The 25,481-nt window shown below is 42.2% G+C and overlaps 1 long non-coding RNA gene across 1 annotated transcript in view; it reads left to right on the forward strand.

The window, feature by feature from the left end:
- Window positions 1-25,481, forward strand: part of LOC148141117 (uncharacterized) — a 38,132-nt gene that overhangs the window by 11,240 nt on the left and 1,411 nt on the right. The window contains exon 2 of the long non-coding RNA XR_015752773.1: window positions 13,412-13,473. This is a non-coding gene — a long non-coding RNA (uncharacterized LOC148141117). The remainder of the gene's footprint in view (window positions 1-13,411; window positions 13,474-25,481) is intronic.

Raw genomic sequence — 25,481 nt, forward strand, 5'->3', positions numbered from 1 at the left:
GGACCAGAGATTGTGCCATCTTATTGCACATATCTTTCCTGTCTACTTTAATGATTACCATTTATATTTCTCACCGCAAATAACCTCAAATAAGATTGCTCAAATACCTTTTGGAATAGTTTGGGTGAAGATTTGTAGCTCGAGTGCTCGTTGTTGTGGTTCCGTTCGCCGAGCTGGAAATCTTTGTTGCAAACGTTTCGTCCCCTGTCTAGGTGACATCCTCAGTGCTTGGGAGCCTCCTGTGAAGTGCTTCTGTGGTGTTTCCTCTGGCATTTATAGTGGCCTGTCCCTGCTGCTTCCGGTTGTCAGTTTCAGCTGTCCGCTGTAGTGGCCGGTATATTGGGTCCAGGTCGATGTGTTTGTTGATGGAGTTTGTGGATGAGTGCCATGTTTGTAGGAATTCCCTGGCTGTTCTTTGTTTGGCTTGCCCTATAATGGTAGTGTTGTCCCAGTCAAATTCATGTTGCTTGTCGTCTGCGTGTGTGGCTACTAAGGATAGCTGGTCGTGGCGTTTCGTGGCTAGTTGATGTTCATGGATGCGGATCATTAGCTGTGTTCCTGTTTGTCCTATATAGTGTTTCGTGCAGTCCTTGCATGGGATTTTGTACACTACATTAGTTTTGCTCACCAGAACGAAGGACCCGATACCCAGCATGAGCAAAACTAATGTAGTGTACAAAATCCCATGCAAGGACTGCACGAAACACTATATAGGACAAACAGGAACACAGCTAATGATCCGCATCCATGAACATCAACTAGCCACGAAACGCCACAACCAGCTATCCTTAGTAGCCACACATGCAGACGACAAGCAACACGAATTTGACTGGGACAACACTACCATTATAGGGAAAGCCAAACAAAGAACAGCCAGGGAATTCCTACAAGCATTGCACTCATCCACAAACTCCATCAACAAACACATCGACCTGGACCCAATATACCGGCCACTACAGCGGACAGCTGAAACTGACAACCGGAAGCGGCAGGGACAGGCCACTATAAATGCCGGAAGAAACACCACAGAAGTGCTTCACAGGAGGCTCCCCAGCACTGAGGATGTCACCTAGACAGGGGACGAAACGTTTGCAACAAAAATTTCCAGCTCGGCGAACAGAACCACAACAACCTTTTGGAATATTTAAAATCTCTGTAAGCTTTCAGAAAAATCAATCTGCCAAGTGTAGCCACTTTCAGTAACTGCATCCTTTTAACTTACCACGTAACACTCCCTCACACAACTTCCTATGGCTTCGCTTTTGTCGAAGTTCCCAGCAGTTGGCCCAATAGAGATTGGGAGCTTTGCCTGAATACCTAATTAGAGCCAATTCCAGCAAGTTCTAGGCAGTTAGCCCAGTTTGAAACTGGTGAGTATTCAGGTTGCTATTTAGTTAAATTGCCTTTTTTTATTGTTCTTAGATCATGAGGAAATTTAGCATCAGTCCTGGGAAGCAAAATTGTTCCGTTTTCAACGTTGAGCTAACCAGCTCACAGGAAGGGTGACAATCAATGCTTTAATCTTCAGTGAGTTTTTTAGTAACAGAGCTGGTGATGTGACCTCCAGTCTGGTTTTCTGCATATACATTTAACATTGCCTGCCTGTCTCTGCAAGTGTTTAAGCCTGTGCTATGTAACATTGAGGGCATAACGATGTACAGCATGGAAACATACCCTTCTGTGCTGACCAGATATTCCCATCTGACATAATCCCATTTACCAGCTTTGCCCCTCTATACCCTTCCTATTCATATACCCATCCAGATGCCTTTTAAATGTTGTACCATCCTCTACATGAAAAAGTTATCACTTAGGTCCCTTTTAAATCTTTCCCCCTCTCATCTTAAACCTTATGCTTTATAGTTCTGGGCTCCTGTACCCCAGGAAAAAAGACCTCGTTTATTAACCCTATTCATGTCCCACATGATTTTATAAACCTCTTATAGGGTCACCCTTCAGCCTCCCATGCTCCAGGCAAAAAAAGCCTCAGTCTATTCAGACCCTCCCTATAACCCTGCTGCCCTGGCAGCTTGAACCCCATGCTTGCTGGAGTGGGAATGAATTGAGAAATTTTACTGATGCAGACCTTGTGGTCTTCTCCACTTTAGATTGCAGCCGGCGACAACAGAACAGTGCACCTGTCGTAGTCTTCAAAACCATCCAAAGTCCCAACAGAACAGCACAGTGACTGCGTGTGTGTGAGTGTGTGTGTGTCAGTGTGCATGCACGTGTGTGACTGTGTGTGTGTCTGTGTGTACGCGCGTGTGTGTGACTGTGAGTGCACGCGTGTGTGTGCGTGCGCGTGCATGTGTGTGTGAGACTCTGTGTGTGTGTGTTCAGTTATAAGGAGGCTACAGGAAGTGGCCACATGGCCCAGTTCATTGTGGTGACTGAGCAGCCATCCAGTTTGCAGCTTCAAGTGCTGTAGCACACTGTGATCTTAATGAGACAAGAGTGAAAGCTGCTGTGAGTTGCAGTAATTACAGTGGTAACGGCCTGTCTCTTCCCGGACTCTGTCTCCATGTTGTCCTTTCTTTGATCACCAGCTTTGTGTCATGGCATACAGATGTTAATTAAACATTGCAGTCACTTTTTATGTTGTTCCAGCATGGGGTAGGATTAACAGTAAACATGTCAAAGCTCTGTAGCGACAGACTCATTACCAACCCTCTTAATACTCACTTAATAGCTTTCTCTTACAAAGTGATTTTAAATGTGCTCTGATAATTCGATGAGATGACCACATGCATATTTTATGACAGAATTTTGTTCTGAAATTGGTGTCTGCTGTGGTTGGTTGTAACCTCAGGCAAAAGAAGGTGAGAAAATCTAACCAGTAACAGGTTGGGCATCTGACTTGATGCTGTTCTCAGTTGGCTTTGCAAAAATAAAAATTATTACTGACAAAAACTGAATATTGCATCCATAAATTTCCTATTCGACATGGGTGAGGTGGTACATCTAAAAAAAATGATTTAATGTTAATGCATTTGTGGTGACTAAATAAGAAGGGAGACCAAAATACTGTTGGCAGCCTGTTATTGCGACAGTACTAAGATGAATGAATTCATAAATACAGTACATAATGTAATATGTCTTCAGTAAAAAATATTTTGAGTATTGGTTCATGAACACAAGAGGTTTGGTTGCATGAGCCATTCCTCAACTTTAATTTATATGAAAATAAAGCTCACACAATAATCTATTCTTTATTGCATTCCTCTGAAAAGAACATTTCTTCAACAATTTTGGTCAGTTTTTCTTTCTAATATTGTGATAAACTATGTGATTTATATAGATACATACTTTTTAGTATCAATTATTTTAAGGTTGGGCTGTTGGCATAGTTGTTTCCTATGTGTCTAAAGTTGCATTTTTTTCTGCAGCCATGGTGATCTTTTTTAAAAAAAAATCAGTTCATGAGAGCTATTTTGGCTGAGTTTTTGTTTCCCCTCAGATATTTTGCAACTGAGCAATATAGACTATGTTTTTAAAGTTTGTTACAAATATCTGGATTTATACTTTATTTTAAACTTGTGGGAAATACCCATAGCTTAGTCAGAGGAATTTACAGTTTTACTTTGTTTTTTAAGCAGTTCTGGGAAGTCTTTAGCTACAAAGGATTGTATAGAATGATGCTTCTGAGAAAGGGGGACTATGATAAGACTAGATTACCTCAGGGTAGGGTTATTGATAGTGCCAGCTCAGGAGAAATCCTGAAGAGATTACTTGAAATTAATAATGTTTCAGAACAGATATACAATAACTTCTTTCTCAAGCAATCAGAGTTTCCAGTCTCAGAGTTAAAGTCACATTTACCTTGAGCCTATCAAAGAGTTAGAAAAAGATTTTATTCTTCTCTAGTGTGAGTATAGTAAAAGGGTTTTTTTTGGAACTTTACAAGAGATTTTCTTTTGGAACTTGCAAAAGTGTTTTTGGAATTCTTGGGAATTATACTTAAAATGCTTTGAATTTATACTGTAAATAATTAGCTTGGTTTATTCTATGTTGAAATTCTTCTGTTTTATTGTCAAAACAAAATCTGCAACATTATATGCTTATGTTTCAGTGATAGACTGAAAATATGATTTATGAAGACTGGTTTCAGTGTGGAATATTTCTTGTCCAATAGGAATATCTGCTGGGATCATAATAGCTGATAGCAATAGGGTTGCTTTCTCAAAGTTGGCTGTATGGGCTCTGGTGGTGCAGTGGTTGTGTCTCTACCTCTGAGCTGAGAGGCCTGGGTTTGTGTCCCACCCACACTGGAACATATTGATGGGGGGAAGTGGGGAGGTGGGGGGTGGTTCGGGAGAGAGAAAGACTGTTGCTTGCAAGCATTACCTTTTACTGAACAGGATTTAGCTCACATGAGTAGCAATCCTGTGTAAAGGATGATCTTTATAGCCATTCTGCTTTCAACTAACATGTTGCAAACAGGATACTTTTCCACTTATGTGAGCACTTGACATTTCTGTTGCTGCTATTCCCCAACACTGTGTGCCGCTTTCACCTGTGCAGCCTAGCTGTCTGGTAACATATGGTCATACAGTACAGAAGAGACCCTTCAGTCAAAAAAACTACTGCCTATGCTAGTCCCACTTTCCACACAGGGCCTATAGCCAAGGTGATGTGGTAGAGCAAGATCAAAATCAGGTTGTCTTCTATGGGCAAGCAATCTATTCTGCCAGAGAACTGAAGGTTAAACTTACCCTTCATGTATTCTCATCCTTAGTATTGGAACAGGGCTTCCTATTGTCTTAGGGCATTATGTTTGTTATCACATATATAGAGTACTGTGACGATGCTATGGCTTTAAGAGGCAATTTTTACATTTTTAAGGGCGATTGAGAAAGAGAGAAGGATTATCTCTAAGAAAGTAAACAGCTTATCAAGCCTTGGGTTTTTAAAAGTTGGAATAATAGAGGCAGTCTGGCTGGGTGGGTGGCCAGCTCTCACAGACCAGACTTCCAAGTTTCTTTTATCAGTTTTCAGGTTTAGGTTTAAGCAATTGCTGTTAGAGGTTTGAAGAAGTGGAAACTATCTTTCCCTCTCTCAGTTACTGCTAGAGGCTGGAGTTTCTCTCTGCTGCTGGGTCACCTGGGAGACAAATCTGTTTTTCTGAATTTGCCTTTTTTGCCAAGAGATGGTTTATGGGATGTTACTGTACTGGAACAGTTCATTAGCAACAGTTACTGTTTCTATTATTCAGTTAAGTTTCCAATGGAATCAAGTTATTTTAAGTTCTTCTTTCTTTTGTTTGTATTTTAACTATGGTGTTTAAATATATTGTGTTTTGCTTAACATCGAGTAGTTTGACCAGTCACATTGTCTCTGAAACACAGCACTTTACATTTTCTTTAAAAATTAGAAAAAATTAAGGTCTAAGCTGCCTTGTTAAAACATTTTGAGGGGGTCTGGTCTTGTCCATAACAATACAATGGTGCAGAACTGTAAAACATTGGTTAGGCCACACGTTAAGTTCTGTAAGTAATCCCAGCCATCACACCTTAGGAATGTTGTAACGTTCTCAGAGGCAGCACCCAGTAAGGATCCTAGAATAATAACTAGACTCCCAGAATTGAGGAGAGATTAAGCAAACTATATTGTATTCCCACAAATTTGGAATAAGATGTGGATTGATCAAGGTTTTCAAGTTCATTAGGGGAACAGCCATGTCAGGTTGAGAGAAGCTATTATCAGGTTGAAATGTTAAAGAAGTAAAGCTAGATCTTTAAGGAAGTCAAACATTTCTCCATGTAATAAATTGAAAGGAATTTGAAACTTTCTTCCTCAAGTGATGGATGATGTTATATCAATGGTTAATTTGAAAACAGGTTAATGTTTTTGTTGTTACCCAAGGTAATAAGGGATAAGAAAGAAAGAAAGCTAGTGTGGGTAGAGTTAGGTTTCAGATTGTCCATGATCTCAGTGAGTGGTGGATCATAGAGTTATTGTCATAGATCTGTACTGCATGGAAACAGACTGTTCAGTCCAACTCGCCCATGCCGACCAGATATCCTAAATAAATCTAGTCCCATTTGTCAGCATTTGGCCCATATCCCTCTAAACACTTCCTATTCATATACTCATCCAGATGTCTTTTAAATATTGTAATTATAGCAGCTTCCACCACTTCCTCTGGCAGCTTTTTCCACACACGCACCACCCTCTGCGTGAAAAAGTTGTTCCTGAGGTCTCTTTTAAATCTTTTCCCTCTCATCTAAAAGCTATGCTCTCTAGTTCTGGGCTCCCCCGCCCTGGGGAAAAGATTTTGTCTATTCACCCCCTATCCATGCCCCTTATGATTTTATAAACCCCTAGAAGATCACCCCTCAGCCTTCGATGCTCCAGGAAAACAGCCCCAACCTATTCAGTCTCTCCCTATAGCTTAAACCCTCCAATCCAGGCAACATCTGTGTAATTATTTTCCAAACCCTTTCACAACATCCTTCCTATAGGAAGGAGACCAGAATTGCACACAATATTCCAAAAGTGGCCTAACGAATGTCCTGTAGAGCCGCAAAATGACCTCCCAACTCCAAAACTCAGTGCAATGACCAATAAAAGCAAGCATACCAAACACCTTCTTCACTATCCTATCTACCTGCGACTCTACTTTCGGTACCAATTTCAATGAGATGAGTAACCTACTCCAACTCCTGTCTTCTGACCAACCTTCCACATTGGCCTGTCTTTCTGTCTTTGCTGGTAATTAGGTGTGAACTAACTCACCCATCTCTGGATCATATCTCCCAAACAAAGACTTCAGATGATCAAAATCTATTTGAAAACTGCAAAGGAGAGACAGGTATATTATCCCACTAATATAACCAACATTTAAGCCCATATTGTAGTGTTGGAAGATTGGATTCTCACTTATCCCAGTTTCCATCTAATTATTTTCTGAAGGAGATTTCCAGACAAAATGTTTTTTTTTAAATGGAATGTATGATGGAAATTAGATCTAGCATCCAAATCAATATGGACTGACATCTGCCTAATCTATTACCATTCCAGTGTCAACTTATCAGATATTTTGACATCAAAGGTGCTTTATTTTGCAAAAAATCTTTAAAAATAAATTTATTTTGACAATTTCTGCATTTCTTTTAGACTCGTTCAAGGCAAATGTTTTCTGCAAACATGCCTGAGTGAAAAAAGAATCCAATGTTTGCTGTCATGTTTAAATTCTATATCAAGCCTCACTTAAGTCAATAGCTTCCTTCCTATAAAAGCTTCACTTATCAAGGACTTGTCGTGAAGGATTAGTCAGGATTTTCTATTGCACACCTTGGATAGTAATATGAGATTCTCTGGCTATTATTATTTCTAACTTACTATCATTTGACACATTGCTGAATGAGCAGGGGCTGTACAGTATAATCCAAAATGGATGAAGGCTGTGTGTAATGTGGGTTTCAGTGTCAAATTTATAAGTAAGGGAAAAATAATGTGGCAATACTAACCCGTAAAATTGTTGAAATGCTTTCTCCCTGGTTCATGAGCTTGCAGTTGTCTAACGTCATTCACGTTCCAAAATTGACTCAATGTCTTGAAAAACATCAATGCATTTACATATGACATTACTGAGGGGAGTCAAGAGAGTGTCTTGGCTCTTTGAATGATGACTGTCTCATTTATGAAGAGAAAGCTGTAAGAAATATTTGCAGCCCCCGGCAGGACAAATAATTAATTTGGTTTGGAAATAGATGCAAAGACAATAGACAATAGACAATAGGTGCAGGAGTAGGCCATTCTGCCCTTCGAGCCTGCACCACCATTCAATATGATCATGGCTAATCATCCTTAATCAGTATCCTGTTCCTGCCTTATCTCCATAACCCTTGATTCCACTATCCTTGAGAGCTCTATCCAATTCTTTCTTAAATGAATCCAGAGACTGGGCCTCCACTGCCATCTGGGGCAGAGCATTCCACACAGCCACCACTCTCTGGGTGAAGAAGTTTCTCCTCATCTCTGTCCTAAATGGTCTATCCTGTATTTTTAAGCTGTGTCCTCTGAATTTTAATATGAGGCCATTCACCAAGAGCCCAACACAAACAAAATTCTATTGTATCAGCTGACCTTGGCTTTGGAACTTCCAAGAAGGGGATTGTTTTGGGACCCCAACTGGAAAGAGTGGTGATTGGGCATTAATTGGCACTAAGTTTGCTTAGAGCTGCAAGGAGCGATTCGGATGAATGGAAGGACATTGATTGGACTGTGTGAAGAGGCAGTGGCTGTGGGTCAGAGTTAGCCTGAACAGATTATTGAAGAAATGCACGGAATATGACGGTGAAGGGCTGAAAAGGCTCAATATTCAAAAAGATAAGTGGTTGAAGTTCCAGGAACTAGCCACCTTAGTGTTTTCTCAATCTTTGTGTTCACCTCTGAACTCTTTCTGGGAGGGTAATGGGCCGAACTTCAGTATGTATACAGCCCCAGTCTTCAGCAAAGACCCAGAACACTTTCTCCCAAGGCTGGTGTGGTGGAACAGCAAATCCCAAACTTTATGCACCCACCACAGGGACAGAAAATCCAGACCTTAATGAGGGAGAATGGAGTAGATGGATATGATGGTGGAGTAAATCATAATTTAGAGTTTGTGGGAGCTCATGTGGAATCGAAATCCCAAACAGACCAATTGCTTATTTGCAGGTAGTAAATCCAAAATCATTCTTGGGCAATGTACAGTTTCAGCTGTTCGTCTGTGTAATGTGCCTTTGAATAGCTTTGGAAGAGCAGAAGTTCAGCCAAAGGAAATAAAAACTAGTGATGATTGTGTCTGAGGAATTTCACCACTTACTGGTCCTCAACCCAAAAGCCAAGTCGTCCCAACTAACCTGGGAGGGAATATCTGAGGACACCTTTGCTTATCATCTCTTTGCATTATGTGTGGGATTGTATGGGAGCTGTGCCAACTGTTGGAACTATGACATTCAAAGAATGTCCCCACTCGTTGCCTTGTAGGTTGCAACAGCTTATAATCATTTTGTGGCACTGATCTTTCAAAGCAGCCATCGGATCTGGAAAGAACATGGTAGCATGAGTGAGCAAAGTCACTTATCACAAGGATACAGGTTTCTATGAAATGCCCACATATAATCACTGGCGCCCCTGGTAACAAACACAGAACATATGTAAATAGGCTTATAGGTCATCAATATGCAGATAGTGTTGGGCCAAAGAACAGAATAATCCGAGTTAGTGCATGATACCATGACAACAGCCCTGATGTCTGCCTCTTGAAGCGATCCACTGTGCCACTATTATTTGAAGGAGCAGGCAGACAGGATAGCTGACTGGGTGGTGATTAAAGTCCCACAGTGGAATCTGAGCTAATGTCACTATTCAAAGTCTGCTGAAAAGGAGAACAGAAAACACAGATACAATAAGCTTCACAGCACCATTCAAACTCAGACGGAACCCAGAACTGAGCTGCTGAAACAGACGCTCTGATGACTGGATGCATTGAGGAATCACTAAGACAGTGGAGAGCTTGAGGTAATGCGTTTGAAATGCCTACTGTAGGTTGTACAAAGTTGCTAATGAAAGGGGAGAATTGTATTCAACATCAACCTGGAAGAGTCGCTTGAAATGTTCACAAAGGGTGGAGATCTGACTTTAAATTAAATGATTGAGCCTCACAAAGTCACAACAAAGATAACTTTACAAGACTTTTGCTCTGACTGAAGCACTATAGATTTGGAAAGCCTGGGTAATCAAGATACAAGTGGATACATTTGGTGCCAGTTCATGACAGAATGTTACACGACTTTCAGGCACAGCATTTGGCGTGAGTATTACGGACGTCAATTTTACTCGACATTGCTGAAACACTGGCAGTTGTGAATCCATCACTTGGTTATCAGCCTGTCTGAGCTTGCTTCCATTGATACCATCTTCCATTCACTGAGGCAGGACTGGCCTGCTAACTATCCCTTCTGAGCAGATAGTCGGCTTGTTGAAAATTATCTTGATAGCAAGTACTAAAATGTGATGACAATACAAATAAACCTTGTAATTATCATATATAAGATAGCGACAGACATCGTGCGACTCTTATCACTGGTAATTATTTATAAAGACACCTCCCACCCCAGTTATACTCTCTTCCATGCTCTTGCCATTGGGCAGAGGATACAAAGTTTTGTATACATGTACAAACAGATTCAAGAACAGCTTCTTCCCCGTTGTTATCAGACTTTGAATAGACCTCTTCAATGTTAATTCCAATCTCAATCTGCACCTTCCCTATGGCTGTAACACTGTATTCTGTACTCTGTTCTGTTACCCCGATGTATAGTACAATTTGCCTGCAAAGCTCCAAAGACAATACTTTTCAATGTACCTTGGTACATGTGACTGTAATAAATCAATGATCTCTACAACTTGGAAGCAGGCCATTCAGCCCATCAAGTCCACTGACCCTCTGAACAGCATCCCACCCAAACCCAGCCCCTTACCCTGCTCCTGCATTTCCCACGGCTAACCCATCTACCTGGGCACTGTGGGTAATTTACCATGGCCAATCTGCCCTAACCTGCACATCTTTGGACTGTGTGAAGAAACTGGAGCACCCAAGAAAATCCACACAGAGACAGGGAGAATGTGCAAACTTCACACACAGTCATCCGTGGGTGGAATCAAACCCAGGTCCCTGGCGTTGTCAGGCAACACTACTAACAACTGAGCCACTGTGCTGACCCAAATTGTGATTGTTTTAGCACACAAATAAACATATAATGTGGATTTGCTTAATTTGCAGAAGACCGCAGTATTTATTCAGTAATCTGCATTCTAATTAATATTCGAAGAAGATATAGCATCAGGTTCAGTTGATTAAATTCTTAATTGCTTATATAATACATTGTAGTTTTATAAATGTAAGGGATTGGCCTTTCTCTGAGATTAATTGTTCCGTACCTTATTTGATGAGTACCCAGGATCAGATACTTCCCAGGAAAATGGGTATGATATGTTTAATAATTAAATAAACAATTTAACAAATGTGTTCATTATAGCCGAGAGTTAGTGTTGAGGATAATGATCAGACAGCAGCATCTGGCATTCACACATACGGAGTCTAAAAGAGATATCTGTAAATTGCTGCTGGCGGTGTTCATATCTGCACAGAGTGAAATGTTCTTTCTAATAGACATAGCATTGAAATCAATCAAATACCCACCAAATGTTTACACTGCTGCATTCAGGAGAAAGTGAATTTGTGATAATTATTGCTAAGCAGCTTCTCTGGTTTGGAAAATTTAATTTTAAAAGTGTGGAGTCTCATTCTATCAGAAGTTGATAAAGGTTGGAGTAATTTACTGAATATCAAAAATTAAAGTGATTTACTTCAATTTTTTGTTTATCCCTTTTATTTCTCTTGATTAGACCCCATATTAAATATACATAATTTAAGCACATAACCTGGAGGTGGTCAGCCTCCCAGGACCAAGGGACTGTGAAGAATTGGTTAGTAATGTCACTGAATTGGATTTTGTAGACCTTGGGGACAAGGATTCAAATCTCACTACAACTGCTAATGAGCTTCGTGTTTGAAATAACGGCATAGAGGCTGGTATCCCATCACCAAGTCACCCTTTACTTACATGTGTACAGTACATGGGCTCTGACCTGCCAGCTCAGAGCCAGTTTCTAGACTGAGGAAACTCTCTGAATTTCTTGCTTATATCGGTCAGCCTGGGCTCCCTGATTGGCCCAGGTTAGCAGCCCCAAACAAGGACTCATACTCAATGAGATCCACCTGGCCCACATTCCAATCACAACAGAGTTTAATGAATAAATCTGAGAATGTAAAGCTAGCCTCTGTTATGGTAACCATGAAACCATTGTTAATTGTCAGTAAAAAAAACCTCCTTCACTAATGTTCTTAAGAGAAGAAACTCTGCCCTTCTTATGTAGTATGGCCTACATGTAACTTCATGTCTACAGCAAAGTGGCTGACATTTAACTGTCCTCTGAACTGGGATTACATGCCGTTCAGTTCAAGGGCAATTAATGATGATTATCAGAGACTGGTTTTACCAGTGATGCCCACATCCTGGGAATTAATGAGAAAATCACCATGGAGGCTGAAGGCCAGTCTGCTGGGAATGGCCAGCTTACAATAATCTGGTTGCTCTATAGAATGGCAGAGCCACCAGGACATCTTTGGAGGCTATCAGTAAGGCACCACCCAAGGCCTGGGAACATCACAGTTAAATTACAGCAGATGAGGGGCCAGTGCTGGGAGCTGATCAGGAGGCCAGGCAGCATCTGAGGAGCAAGGGAGTCGCCCTTCTGAGCATAACCCTTCATCAGGTCCTGACGAAGGGGTATGCATGAAATGTTAACTCTCTTGCTCCCCAGATGTTACCTGACCTGCTGTGCCTATTCTAACACCATGCTTTATTGACTCCAATTCTCCAACATCTACAGTCCTTACCATCTTCTAGCTGCACAGAAGAGAAGAACCAATGAGAGAAATGGAGGGTGCTTCTCAGAACCTCTTCCTTTCCTCTATAGGGTGCCTCAAAACACCCACGAAGTGCTTCTGAGTGAAGGGCCACCCAATTCCATTACCCAGGAGCCCACAAGTAAAGATGCTGGAGTTCTCAATCTTTGGTCCATGCACAGTGAGACCCCCTTCTCCCAATGATTGGTTATATCGGTTACTATGGGTTAATACCATAGGGTGGTATGTTGGCTCAGTGGTTAGCACTGCTGCCTCATGAGACCCAGGTTCGATTTCTGCCTCGGGCGACTGTCTGTGTGGAGTTTGTACATTCTCCCCGTGTCTGCGTGGGTTTCCTCTGGGTGCTCCAGTTTCCTCCCACAGTCCAAAGATGTGCAGGTCAGGTGAATTGGCTGTGCTAAATTGCACGTAGCGTTAGGTGCATTAGTCAGGGGTAAATATAAGGTGGGGAAATGGGTCTGGGTGGGTTGCTCCTCAGAGGGTTGCTGTAGACTTGTTGGGCCAAAGGGCCTGTTTCCTTACTGTAGTGAATCTAATTTAATATCTGGGATGAGGATCTAACCTGTGCATTAATTTTTAATATGAGCCATGCAGAAGACTGATTTCCTTAATGTGTTTGTGCTGTTCATGCTTTTCATAGATAATGAGCACCAAGTTTAAATAGAATTGTAGCCCTTTCATAGCTACCATTTTCTTCTTTGTTGTCCTTCTGGTTCAATGTGTTTCCCATTTGTAAAAAATAAATCAGAAGGGTTCTGATATTGGCTTGACTGACCTTCACATAAACTTAATTCCAACTTTGATTCAAGTTTGTAAAATCGATCCACTGAATGTGATTATCCGACAAGAAGTTTTATTTTACACTGATAAAGATGTCTAGCAGCTTTCTTCATTAAAAGGTAAACAATATTTATTTGTTTCTCTTTAAAGGGGTTTTCCCAGTTGCTTGCTGGCTTTATCACGGACCACGTACAGCCCAACTTGTTTTGAAGGTAAGAGAGGAGGACTCTTCCACTTGAGGCAGAGTGAAGAGAGAGAATGTGAGTTAAGATTCCAGCATTTTCCAGGGCTGGTTAAACAGTTTCTTCTTTTAAAATTATAGTAGATTGAAAGGGAATGAATCGCAGCAATAACCCCAGTCCCTCCCTGACACCCCCTCCAAGAGTTCACACCCACCCTCCCTAAAAAAATGTTCCCTTGTATGGATGCACTAACTAGCATCAATAGATCTATCTTGCCACTGCAACAATGGAATGGTCAGGCTTTGGAGGTCAACTAAATAATGATAAAACAAATACTGAGATTTCTGTATTGAAGACTCGAACTTATAAAGTGCCCTTCACAACATTAGAATGTACCAATGCATGGGACAGCCTATGAAATGTTTTTGAAGTGTAATAAATGTTGTGATGTAGGAAGCATCGCTTGCAGAATATATTAGTTATTTTATTGTTTGGATTTTGAACTAGTCGCATGTGGGTTTTGATCTGTGCTTGTGAGGGAGTTTAACAGTTAACTTGTCAGCCTCTCTGGAACCATAAATTTTCTTTATGCCAGTCTGAGAGAGAGAGAGTGCTCCTGGTGTAATAACTGTTTGCAGTGGGAGACTTTTACAATCAGACAGAGTAAACATTGAAAAGCATTAGCTGTCATTTGAATTAGAAGAAACAAGGTTTTTTTTGCCTAGGTAAAAATCTCATAGATTGGAAAGTTTTTGATTATAGTTTGCAAAGGTCCTGGTTGAAGTTAAATGTAAGAACGCAATTTCTCCTCAAGGAAAGAATTAGTTCAAAGGAGTTAAGAAATGGGTTAGTCTGGCAGCATCTATGGGGAGAAAGCGGAGTTAATATTTTGAATCTTCATCAGAACACACCAGTTCTGAGGAAGAGTCACCAAATACAAAACTTTAACTCTGTTTTCTCCCCACATATGCTGCCAGACCGGTTGAGAATCTCGAGCAATTCCTGTGTTCGTTTCTACCTCCAGCATCCACAGTTCTTTTTTATTAAGAAATAGTTTACTTCAGTGTAAGTGTCTTACTTTGAAATTCCAGACCTGAAATGTTTGTTTAAAACCCTTGAGTAGTTATTTGATAAAGTCTAAGCTCAGTTGTGTGAAGTTAAAAATCACACAACACCAGGTTATAGTCCAACAGGTTTAATTGCAAGCACTAGCTTTCAGAACGCTTCTCCTTCATCAGGTGGTTGTCAGTCGTGTGAATAGTCAAGGAAGAGACTATCAAACTCTCAAAACTGGGAATTGAAAGAAACATTCTTAAAAATCTAATACAGAAGCAACATTTTCTCTGATATTTGAGTAGAGTGAAATGATGGTGTTGGGATAGATGAGAAAGTAGATTAGATTACAGTGTGGAAACAGGCCCTTCGGCCCAACAAGTCCACACCGACCCGCCGAAGCGAAACCCACCCATACCCCTACATTTACCCCTTACCTAACACTACGGGCAATTTAGTATGGCCAATTCACCTAACCTGCACATCTTTGGACTGTGGGAGGAAACCGGAGCACCCGGAGGAAACCCACGCAGACACGGGGAGAACGTGCAAACTCCACACAGTCAGTCGCCTGAGTCGGGAAATGAACCCGGGTCTCTGGCGCTGCGAGGCAGCAGTGCTAACCACTGTGCCACCGTGCCGCCCACTACTTTCACTCTATATTTTAAAATCTTTAAAATTCACTTAGGTGTAAATAGCTTGGTTTGTTTTATTTTATCTTCATTTATTTTATGTAATAAGCCATTTTATTGCTAAATTCAAATCTGCAGCATCGCATGCTAGTGTTTCATTGAAAGACCGCTTCATTAAGTAAAAACAATATGATCCATCAAGCCAGATCTCTATCTGGGATCGGACGAGTCTCGTGACAACTTCAGCTGGGAATCAGAACAATGTGAGCACAACAGGACACTACAAACAGGAATGTAGTAAGGTGCAGAGAATCTACATCTGGATGAGGGATAAATATTGAGGCCGAAATCAGGGGACATCTGTCCTATTCTTTCTCCAAATTGTTGGATCTTTAAAATCCAACTGATCAGTTGGTTTAACATCTCAAATAAAAAGTTGGACCAGTGACCTGTTGCGCTTAAAAAACAAATGTTTTTGCTGCCACACAATTGAAATGATATACTTGACGCAATGATATGTTATGATGTTATGTCATGTTGACTTTTAATATGTTTATGAATGTAACATAGCAACTTATTGGGCCGTATTTGACATATGGAAAGTCATTACAAAGACTGCTTGCAATTGGCTAGCCCACTTCCCCACAGGGATCGAACCGGCATTGTGTATTAAATTGATTAGAAGGTTGGGCACCCCAATGCCCACCCAATCAGAGAGAATGTCTCACCTCCAAATACTGCAAGCTGCTGACCAAATGACTGGCAACTTTCTTGTCTCAGCAGTGCCACAAAAAACAGTGGCCACTACTGGGACTGCAGTCAGTCCTGAAGAGGGAGGAGATGTTCGTGGAGCCTGGGCTATTTGTGTGATCGTGATGGAGCCTGGCTGGTAGGCTTGAGATTGACAAGGAAGAGGAAGGGATGGGGAATGTGGTGAGGGGTATGTCGTATGGTGGGGAGGGGGAATGTGGTGAGGGGTATATAGTATGGTGGGGAGGGGGAATGTGGTGAGGGGTATATAGTATGGTGGGGAAGGGGAATTTGCTGAGGGGTGTATAGGATGGTGGAGAGGGAATGTTCTGAGGGGTATATAGGATGATGGGGAGATGGACTGTGTTGAGGGGTATATTGGATGGTGGGGAGAATGTGCTGAGGGGTATATAGCCTAGTTGGTTGTTCAGAAACCTCCAATAGGTGGAGGATACCTGAAATGACGTCATCCTCTTCACAGCCAACCCCATGTCAGTGGCTACAAGGGTGTCAAATTTGGACAAGACGCTGGGGGGAGGGGCCCTAGATGTCCTGTATTTGGCCACCTGAGGGTATCAACGTGAAAGGTAGCTGTCCATTCCTTGGCAAAGTGTGCATCGGAATAGGCAACTGATTAACACAGCAACAATACCAACACCCCCAGGCTCTTTACAAGAATGGTTCCTGCAATGAGGGTAGTGAGAAGAACCAAACACATATTCAGAGAATTTGATGCACTTCCAGAGTTAAAAATTGGAGGGAAGCATATGCCAAACTTGTAGTGCATTGAGTATGCCCATGAAATCAGAATAGACCCTACAAATTATTGTGAATTATAAAGTTAGAGCGAGCATGCAGACTGAATATGAACATAAAGAAGACAAAGGTGCTGGACAATGAGATTGGAACAGTTAGGTCGCTGTTTTTGACCAGCACAAATCCAATGGGCCAAAGGGCCTTTTTCTGTGCTGTAGCCTACAATGATTTCTAAGTTGGGATTGTTGTAATAGAGCCATAGAGTCATACAGCACGGAAACAGACTCTTTGGACCAGTCAGGCCAATGCCAACTCCTGTTCCCAAAGTAAAGTAGTCCCACCTGCTGACACTGAAAACAACAAATGCTGGGGATCGCAGCAGGTCTGGCAGTATCCATGGGGAGAGAGCAAGCTCACGTTTGGAGTCTGCATGATTCCACATCAGAGCCTGCCTAAACTTGGCCCATATCCCACCATATCTTTCCTAGTCACACACTTATCCAAATGTCTCTTAAATGTTGTAACTGTACCCACATTCACATCTTCTCTGGCAGTTCATTCCACACACTAATCACTCCCTGTGTAAAAACATTGCACTTTATGTCCTTTTTAAATCTTTTTCCTTTCTGCCCCTTTGAACTCCCCCACCCTTGGGAAAAGACTCTTATCATTCACTTATCTATGCCCCTCATGATTTTATAAACCTTAATAAGGTCACCCCTCAAACTCCAATACTCCATTGAAAATGTTTTAGCCAGTCCAACCTCTCCTTATAATTCTAACCCTCCATCCCTGACAACATCCTGTTAAATCTCTTCAAAACCCTCTTCAGGTTAATAATATCCTTCTTATAACAGATCAGAACTGGATGTAGCACTCCAGAAAAAGCCTCACTAACATCCTGTACAGCCTCATCATGAGGTTCTCCTTGGAGGGAAGAAGGCTGAGACAAGATTTGATAGAGGTTTTCAAAGTCACGAGTGGAGGCTGAATAGAATAGCTAAGGAGAAGCTATTGCTGCTCATGAAAGGAAAAAGAATGACAGGGCAGGGATTTAAAGTGAAGTGCAAACAAAGCCAGACTGATGTGAGGAAAAACGTTTGCACACAACGAGTAATTAGGGCTTGAAATGTACTGCCTGGAAATGTGATGGAGGCAGGTTCAATTGAGGCTTTCAAGAGGGGCATTGGATGGTTAGATAGAAATGGTGTGAGGGGAGATGGGGGCATGTGGGAAATTTGCATGAGGGAATATAACTGATGTGGACACAATGGGCTGAATGTCCTCCTTTCTGTGCCATAACAGTTCTGAGTTTATAAGATTGTAAAATCTGGGAGCAGAATCACGCCAATCTGCTCAGAAGTTGATCATGGCTGATACCATCCTCCCTATTCTCCTGCCTTCTCCTTGTAACCCTTGATCCCTTTACTAATAAAGAACCTAGATTAGAGTAGTGCTGGAAAAGCACAGTAGGTCAGGCAGCATCCGAGGAGCAGGAAAATTGACGTTTCGGGCAAAAGCCCTTCAGGAATGAAGACAGGGAGCCTCAGTGGTGGAGAGATAAATGGGAGGGCGGTGGGGCTGGGGAGAAGGTAGCCAAGAGTACTCTCTATCTCTGTCTCAAATACATTCAATGACTTGGCCTTCACAGCTTTCTGCAGCAAAAAGTTCCACAGGTTGCCATCAGCCTATAATTTCCAGTCTTCTGCCGTCATCTCTTCTTAAATATTAGCCATTTTCCAGTCCTCTGGCACTCTTCCTGACTCCAGTGATTCCAGAAAGATTGCCATCAATGCCTCCACAATCTCCTCAACTATCTCTGTCAGAAATCTGGGGTGTAGTCCATCTGGTCCTGATGATTTATCCACCTTCAGACCTTTCAGCTTCCTCCAGCACCTTCTCCTTAGTGATGGCCACTGTACATCCCTCTGCCCCGTGATTCTCGCAAAGCTCTAGGATGCTGCTGCTGTCTTCCACTGTGAAGACTGATGCAAAATACCTCCTCTATTTGTTTGTTCCCATTACTACTTCTCCAGCCTCACTTTCCAGCAGTTCAATGACCATTCTTGCCTCTCCCTTAACTTTGTATTATAACTGAAAAAGCTCTTGCAATCTTCTTTTTATATTAGCTTACTCTCATATTTCATCTTCTCCCCCATTTATTCTCCTCTGTTTTTTTTTTAAGATTTCCCAATTCCCCTGGCTTTCTACTGATCTTCACCACATTGTATTCTTTTCTTTTGCTTTTATGCTGTCCCTGAATTGACTTGTCAGACATAGTTGTGTCACCCTTCCCTTGGTGTGTTCCTCCTTCTTTGGGATGAATTTCTGCTGTGTCTCCCAAATTACCCCCAGAAACTCCTACCATTGCTGCTCCACCATTTTTCCTGCTGGGCTCCCCTTCTAATCAACTCAGGCCAGCTCCTCCCTCATATCTTTGTAGTTACCCATACTCAATTATAGTACTGTTACATCGGATTCCACTTTCTCCCTCGAAAACTGCAGGATGAATTCTATCCTGAAATGGTCACTGCCCCTTAGGGGTTCCTTCACCTTAAGCTCCTGAATCAAGTCTGCCTCGTTATGCATAATTTCCTAAATTTACACACTGGGCATCTCCATCCAATCAGGCTGGTATGAAACTCAGTCCAATATGGAGCTTTTTAAAGCTGTGTTCAGTATGGTTATAGGTTATGATGGAGCAGCCCTTATTATTGTTGAAAGAAAGTGTCTGGAAAAGGAGCAGTCAACATCTGCAGGGGAAATAAGAAGAATGACATTAATAATCAATAAGAATATAATAGATGACAAACCCGAGGCGAAAAGCAGTCAGTCAGATGCAGCTGAAAGCACAAAATTCAGCTGCTGTATCTGTTTTGTTTTGGTGCAGTTAAATGATCGCACTGTGTAATGACCCTTATTCCCAACACAAGAAAATAAACTTTCTTGACATTGCAACACAGATGTTTATTTTAAAGGGGTTACGTCTTGATTAAGGAAGCAGACAGAGAACGATGTCACATTGATGTAGAAACTGTTTGTCTGCTATATTCTCAGCAAAACGGTGAACCTGATGTATTTCCAGGTTTTACAAGCAAGAAATTGCATGATTGCTCTTGTGCCGTTGGAAGTGCGATGGAGTGAAGCTCGTTGCCCATGTGTGAAACATATTCCAAACCTCATCGGGTTGATTACTATTTGCTTACTCGAATGGGAGAGCTGGAGTAGGTCAAAAAGAGGATCACTGCTTTCAATAGCTTGAGATCATCCAAGGTCATCGGCACATTTCCGAAATCTTACCAAGTCCTCTTCACCTGTCGACTCATTAATCTAAATTGATGCTTGGTCTGACAACGCTGAATTTTACATTTCATAAATCACTTCATGGTCTTGGGTCTTCCCCTTTGTCTGTCAACTCCTCTAGCCTTGGAGTCCTCTGAGATCTCCATGGTTTCCCAGTTCTCCCCTGAGTTTTATTACTGTTTCACTGGTGATGTTGCCCTCAGGACTCTCAGCTCTGGAATTGCCTCCCTCCGAGTCTCTCCCTCTCTCTCCTCCATCCAGAAGCCCCTACCTCTTTGGCTATTTGGTTGATGTGAATGGGTGTCTAATCTTGCTTTCTGATGCTACTGGGAAATGCTTTGGGATGTTTCGGCGTAGCTATACAAAACAATTTTGCTGCTGATGCTGTGCACGGCCAAATGTTGGCTCCATTGTAACAATCAGGATGTCTCTGAAGCCTTCTCATCAACCTGTTCAGGCATGCTGTCGCATACCTCTGGGGTAGGTGGAGCACACACATCTCAGACTGACTTCATGAGGAAGCATCAGAGAGCTGTATAGCATAATGCAGCTTGGCAGTGTAATCATCTGGGGTTTGAACAGAAGAAGTTTCACTTTTTTTGTTTATTTCTTGACAACATGTTTTAAAACATCAGTTTGTAGGAATGATTAGATTACATTCCCTACAGTGGAAACAGGCCCTTCAGCCCAACAAGTCCACACCGACCCTCCGAAGAGTAACCCACCCAGATCTATTTCCCTCTGACCAATGCAGCTAACACTATGGACAATTTAGCATGGCCAATTCACCTGACCTGCATATCTTTGGAACTATGGGAGGAAACCGGAGCGCCCAGAGGAAACCCACACAAACACGGGGAGGATGTGCAAACTCCACACAGACAGTCACCCAAGGTTGGAATTGAACCTGTGACCCTGGAACTGTGAGGCAGCAGTGTTAACCACTGAGTCATCTTATTGGCCCATGCATATTAAATTTGTGAATGTTTAACTTCCTTTGTCTTGGGATGGCAATAGATGTTTTCTGTTTAACTACAGCAGCATAGAATTATTGCAGCACAGATGTTACAGCCTTTCTATAAATTTTACTCAAACAGCTTTTCTCCGTGGCACTGCACCTTTTTACTCTTTAGATAATTAGGTTGCAGTAAAGATAATGGCCCCTTTCTCTTTATGTGTGGCTTGATTTTAAAATAAGCCTAAGTTTTGTGGTGCTTTCACACGTGTCGCAGTTTGTGTTTGAGAGCTGTGTCCACTTCTGTTTAATTGATGTTCAGCTTTCTCAAGTATTCTAGATTTTTACATTTAAAAAAAGCACTGAGATTTATTCCCAAGTAACTTTAATGAAGATGTAGACATTTCAAAATAATAATCAATAAGGGCTGTCACACACTGATTAAAAGCAAAAAGGTGGACAAGTGAAACGTGTTCACCATTTGGCTCCTTACCTGTGTTCATATTCTTGTAGACTTGCTTTATGCTGTTGAAGCATATTACAGAGATTCAGTGTGAGTGCAGTTGAACGCCTGAAGCTGTATTTGCAATGTTGCAAGTGCAGTTACCGATTGTGATAAATGACAATAGTCTCACCGAATATTTTGAGTTGAAAGAGAATTTGTTTAAACTGTGAATAAAAGGGGCAACAATTTCATTCCTCAACTTATACTGATTCGCTCACTGAGCGGTTTCTCTATCCTTGTTAGATCCATTTTTAAAATAGATTTACAAGTGTAAAATTATACAGGTAGGAAACTTATGGAAGATCTTTCAACCTCACCATAAGAGGAACAATGGCTGGAGACCCTGCAGCCTTCTGGACTCAATATTGAGTTCAACAGCTTTAGGGCTTGAGCTCTCCCATGTCCTTATCCAGTCCCCACATGCCAGGCCTTGTTATACATAGTCTGCTATTACACACTACCTATTGTTAGCCACTAACAGTCCCCATTAACAGCTCTTTGCCCTCCTGGCCAGAGCATTATCTACTCCTTTGTCACGCCTGATGAAGGGCTTTTGCCTGGAACGTTGATTTTCCTGCTCCTCGGATGCTGCCTGACCTGCTGTGCTTTTCCAGCACCACCAGACTCCTTTGTCTGTCCAACTACTCTTCTCTCTCTTTTGGGCTCCATTCCCACCTATCATTTACTCCTTATCCTCTCCCTGCATCCTATCTTCTGCATTAAGACCAACATCTTCCCAGCTACCATCAGATCTGAGGACGGGTCACTGAACCTGAAATGTTAACTCTGATTTCTCTCCACTGATGCTGCCAGACCTGCCGAGCTTTTCCAGCAATTTCTCTTTTGGTTTCTGATTTACAGCATCCGCAGTTCTTTCTTTTGGCTGTAATTGCCATCCTAGAAAGGCATGACTAGATCATTTTAGTGCCTTCAAACTAACAATTCAATTAATGGCTGGGATTTCCTGCAAAGATAACAGACACTGCAAATTAGACTACTTCGTGCAAGAGTCCTCCAGTTTCAAAGGACCAACAACATTTGCTAGGAATCTGATTGTCGGACAGTGCTCTAAAGTTCTTCTTTGATTCTTCATACAAGCTCAGGCCAGACCTTGGATTTCCTGTTAACCAGTGTTTACTGTTCCAAACAACATGGTGACAAGATCAGAGAGAGACCATGCTCTGTTCTGCACGAGGTCCAACTCCCTTGTGGAACGCTGACATGTGACTACTGGGGTCACCGCATAAAGGCCTGGCCAGCACTCAGTACATTCCACAATGTCAGTACTCTCGATGGGGGGTTCTTCAGGTGGCTGAGATGGCTGGTTTGCGATGCAGAGCAAAACCAACATCATGGACTCGATTCCTGCCTCAACTAATGTCACCATGCAGGACTGGTGACCCTCGAGTTAATATCACCACCAGTCACCTCTCTCTGTCTAATGGAAACATGGTTCTTGGGGATTATGGTGACTTTACCTTTATTTTCTAAGTAATGTATTCCTCAACCTGCACCCTGATTTTTGCCACCATGGAGGGTATCTTCATTGCCAGATAAACTTGCAAACCCTCAGTGCCACTCCCAAACCCAGCATTTCACATTTCCACAGGGGTGCACTAAGGTTGATGTGTGCACGGTTCCTGGAGGAGCTTAACCAATCAAATGACCAGCTGCTTCCACTGAAAACAAACATGACAGGCTCTGGAATCGTGGCAAAGTTGTCAGCAAATACTGTTGGATAAAATATAGACATTTAAAAAACTGTTAGCTATTTGAGAGGGCCTGTTCAGATAGCACCATTGCAGGATTGGCACTGCTCAACTTTGACAACAGTGCTGGAATCCACAAGAAGGTCTTCCACTCAGCCTGACTCAGGAACTGGTAGCCTTCCAGCTGTTCCCAAGGTTTCTTGCTCCAACTCCCAATCCAGCTTGACCATCCCACCATCGCTCATTTATAGACTCTCACAGCACAGAAACAGACCCTTCAGTCCAACTCGTCCATGCGGACCAGGTATCCCAACCCATTTGCCAGCACTTGGCCTATCTCCCTCTAAACCCTTCATATACCCATCCAGATGCCTTTTAAATGCGGTAATTGTACCAACCTCCAATACTTCCTGTGGCAGCTCATTCCATGCACGTACCACCCTCTGCGTGAAAAGTTGCCTCTTTGGTCCCTTTTATATCTTTCCCCTCTCACCCTAAATATATGCCCTCTAGTTCTGGACTCCCCCACCCCAGGGAAAAGATCTTGTCTATTCATCTTATCCATACCCCTCATGATTTTATAAACCTCTATAAGGTTACCCCTCAGCCTCCAACACTTCAGGGAAAACAGTCCCAGTCTATTCAGCACAGTGGCTCAGTGGTTAGCACTGCTGTCTCACAGCACCAGGGACTCAGGTTTGATTCCAGCCTCGGTCGACTGTGTGAAGTTTGCACATTCTCCAGGGTTTCCTCTGGATGCTCTGGTTTCCTCCCACAATTCAAAGATGTGTAGGTTAGGTAGATTGGCCATGCTAAATTGCCCATGGTGTTCAGGGATGTGTAGGTTGGATACATTAGTCGGGGGTAGGTGTAGAGTAATAGGGTGGGAGTGGGTCTGGATGGGTTGCTCTTTGGAGGGTCGGTGTGGATGTGTTTGGCTGAAGGGCCTGTTTCCACACTGTAGGGATTGTATGATTCAGCTTTCCCCAAAGCTCAAATCCTCCAACCCTGGCAACATCCTTATAAATCTTTTCTGAACCCTTTCAAGGTTCACAAGATCCTTACGATAGGACCGAATCATGCTTCCGATAGGAAGGAGACTATAATTGCATGCAATATTCTAAAAGTGGCCTAATCAATCTCCTGTACAGCAGCATCATGACCTCCCAACTCCTATTATAATTCCGAAATATATTAGTCCCACTTGCCTGCGATGGGCCCACATCCCTCCAAACCTTTCCTAATCATGTACTTATCCAAATGTCTTTTAAACATTGTAACTGTACCCTCATCCACCATTTCCTCTAGCCCTTCATTGTACATACGAACCACACTCTGTGCAAAACAGTTGTCCCTCATGTCTTTTCTAAAGATTTCTCCACTCCGTTAAACATGCCCCCTAAGTTTGAACTCCTCCACTCTATAGAAAAGACCATTGCTATTTGCCTTGTCTGTTGTTCCAATCTGGAATGCAACTTGGCAATCTGGAACTCTGCTTTTAAAGAATTTCTCCTAACTCTGTCCACCTGACCTGGGAACGAAAAGTTGGGCCTGAGTAAACTTTTTTTGGATTTATTCACTGGATGTAGGCATGACCAGTGTCTGCTGCCCATTGCTAAATGTCCTTGATAAGGTGGCAATGAACTGCCTTCTTGAATCACTGCAGTTTAAATTGTGTTGCTACACTCCCCAGTGTTGCTACACTCCCCAGTTATAAGGAAGGGAGTTCTGCAGTGACACTGAAGGATTGATGTTATATTTACAAGTAAGGCTAGCCAGTGGCTTGGAGGGGAACTTGTAGGTAGTGATGTCCCCATGTATCTGTTGCCCTTGTCCTACGAGATAGAAGTGTAAATGTTATGTTTATGTTTAACATGATCCCTGATCCTCCCCAATCTGTGAAAATTAAGTTATCATAGATATTGCTACAGTATGGAAGAGGCCATTTGGCCCATCAAGTCCACACCAACCCTCTGAACAGCATCCCACCCAGACCCACCGTCTATCCCATCCCTGTAACCCTGCATTTCTCATGGTTAATCCAACTAGATTGTACATCCCCAGACACTACGGATAATTTAGCATGCCCAATCCATCTAGCCTGCACATCTTTTGACTGTGGGAGGAGACCCACACATATAGAGGGAGAACTGCAAACTCCATACAAATAGTTGCCCAAGGGTGGATTTGAATCTGGGTCCCTGGCACTGTGAGGCAGCAGTGCTAACGACTGAGCCACCATGCAAGATATTAGTATTCTGTCTAATCCTTCTACTTTTCTACAGATCACCATCAAATCATCTCTAAGAAAGTATTCCAAACTAAAAAAGGGCAAGTTGTTGAAGTTTTTTGAATCTTTAATGGATGTGGGTATC

This window comes from Chiloscyllium plagiosum, unplaced genomic scaffold (genome assembly GCF_037043375.1).
Source record: "Chiloscyllium plagiosum isolate Xiang-an unplaced genomic scaffold, Cpla_swu_hap1 HiC_scaffold_34, whole genome shotgun sequence".
NCBI classification, from domain to species: Eukaryota; Metazoa; Chordata; class Chondrichthyes; order Orectolobiformes; family Hemiscylliidae; genus Chiloscyllium; species Chiloscyllium plagiosum.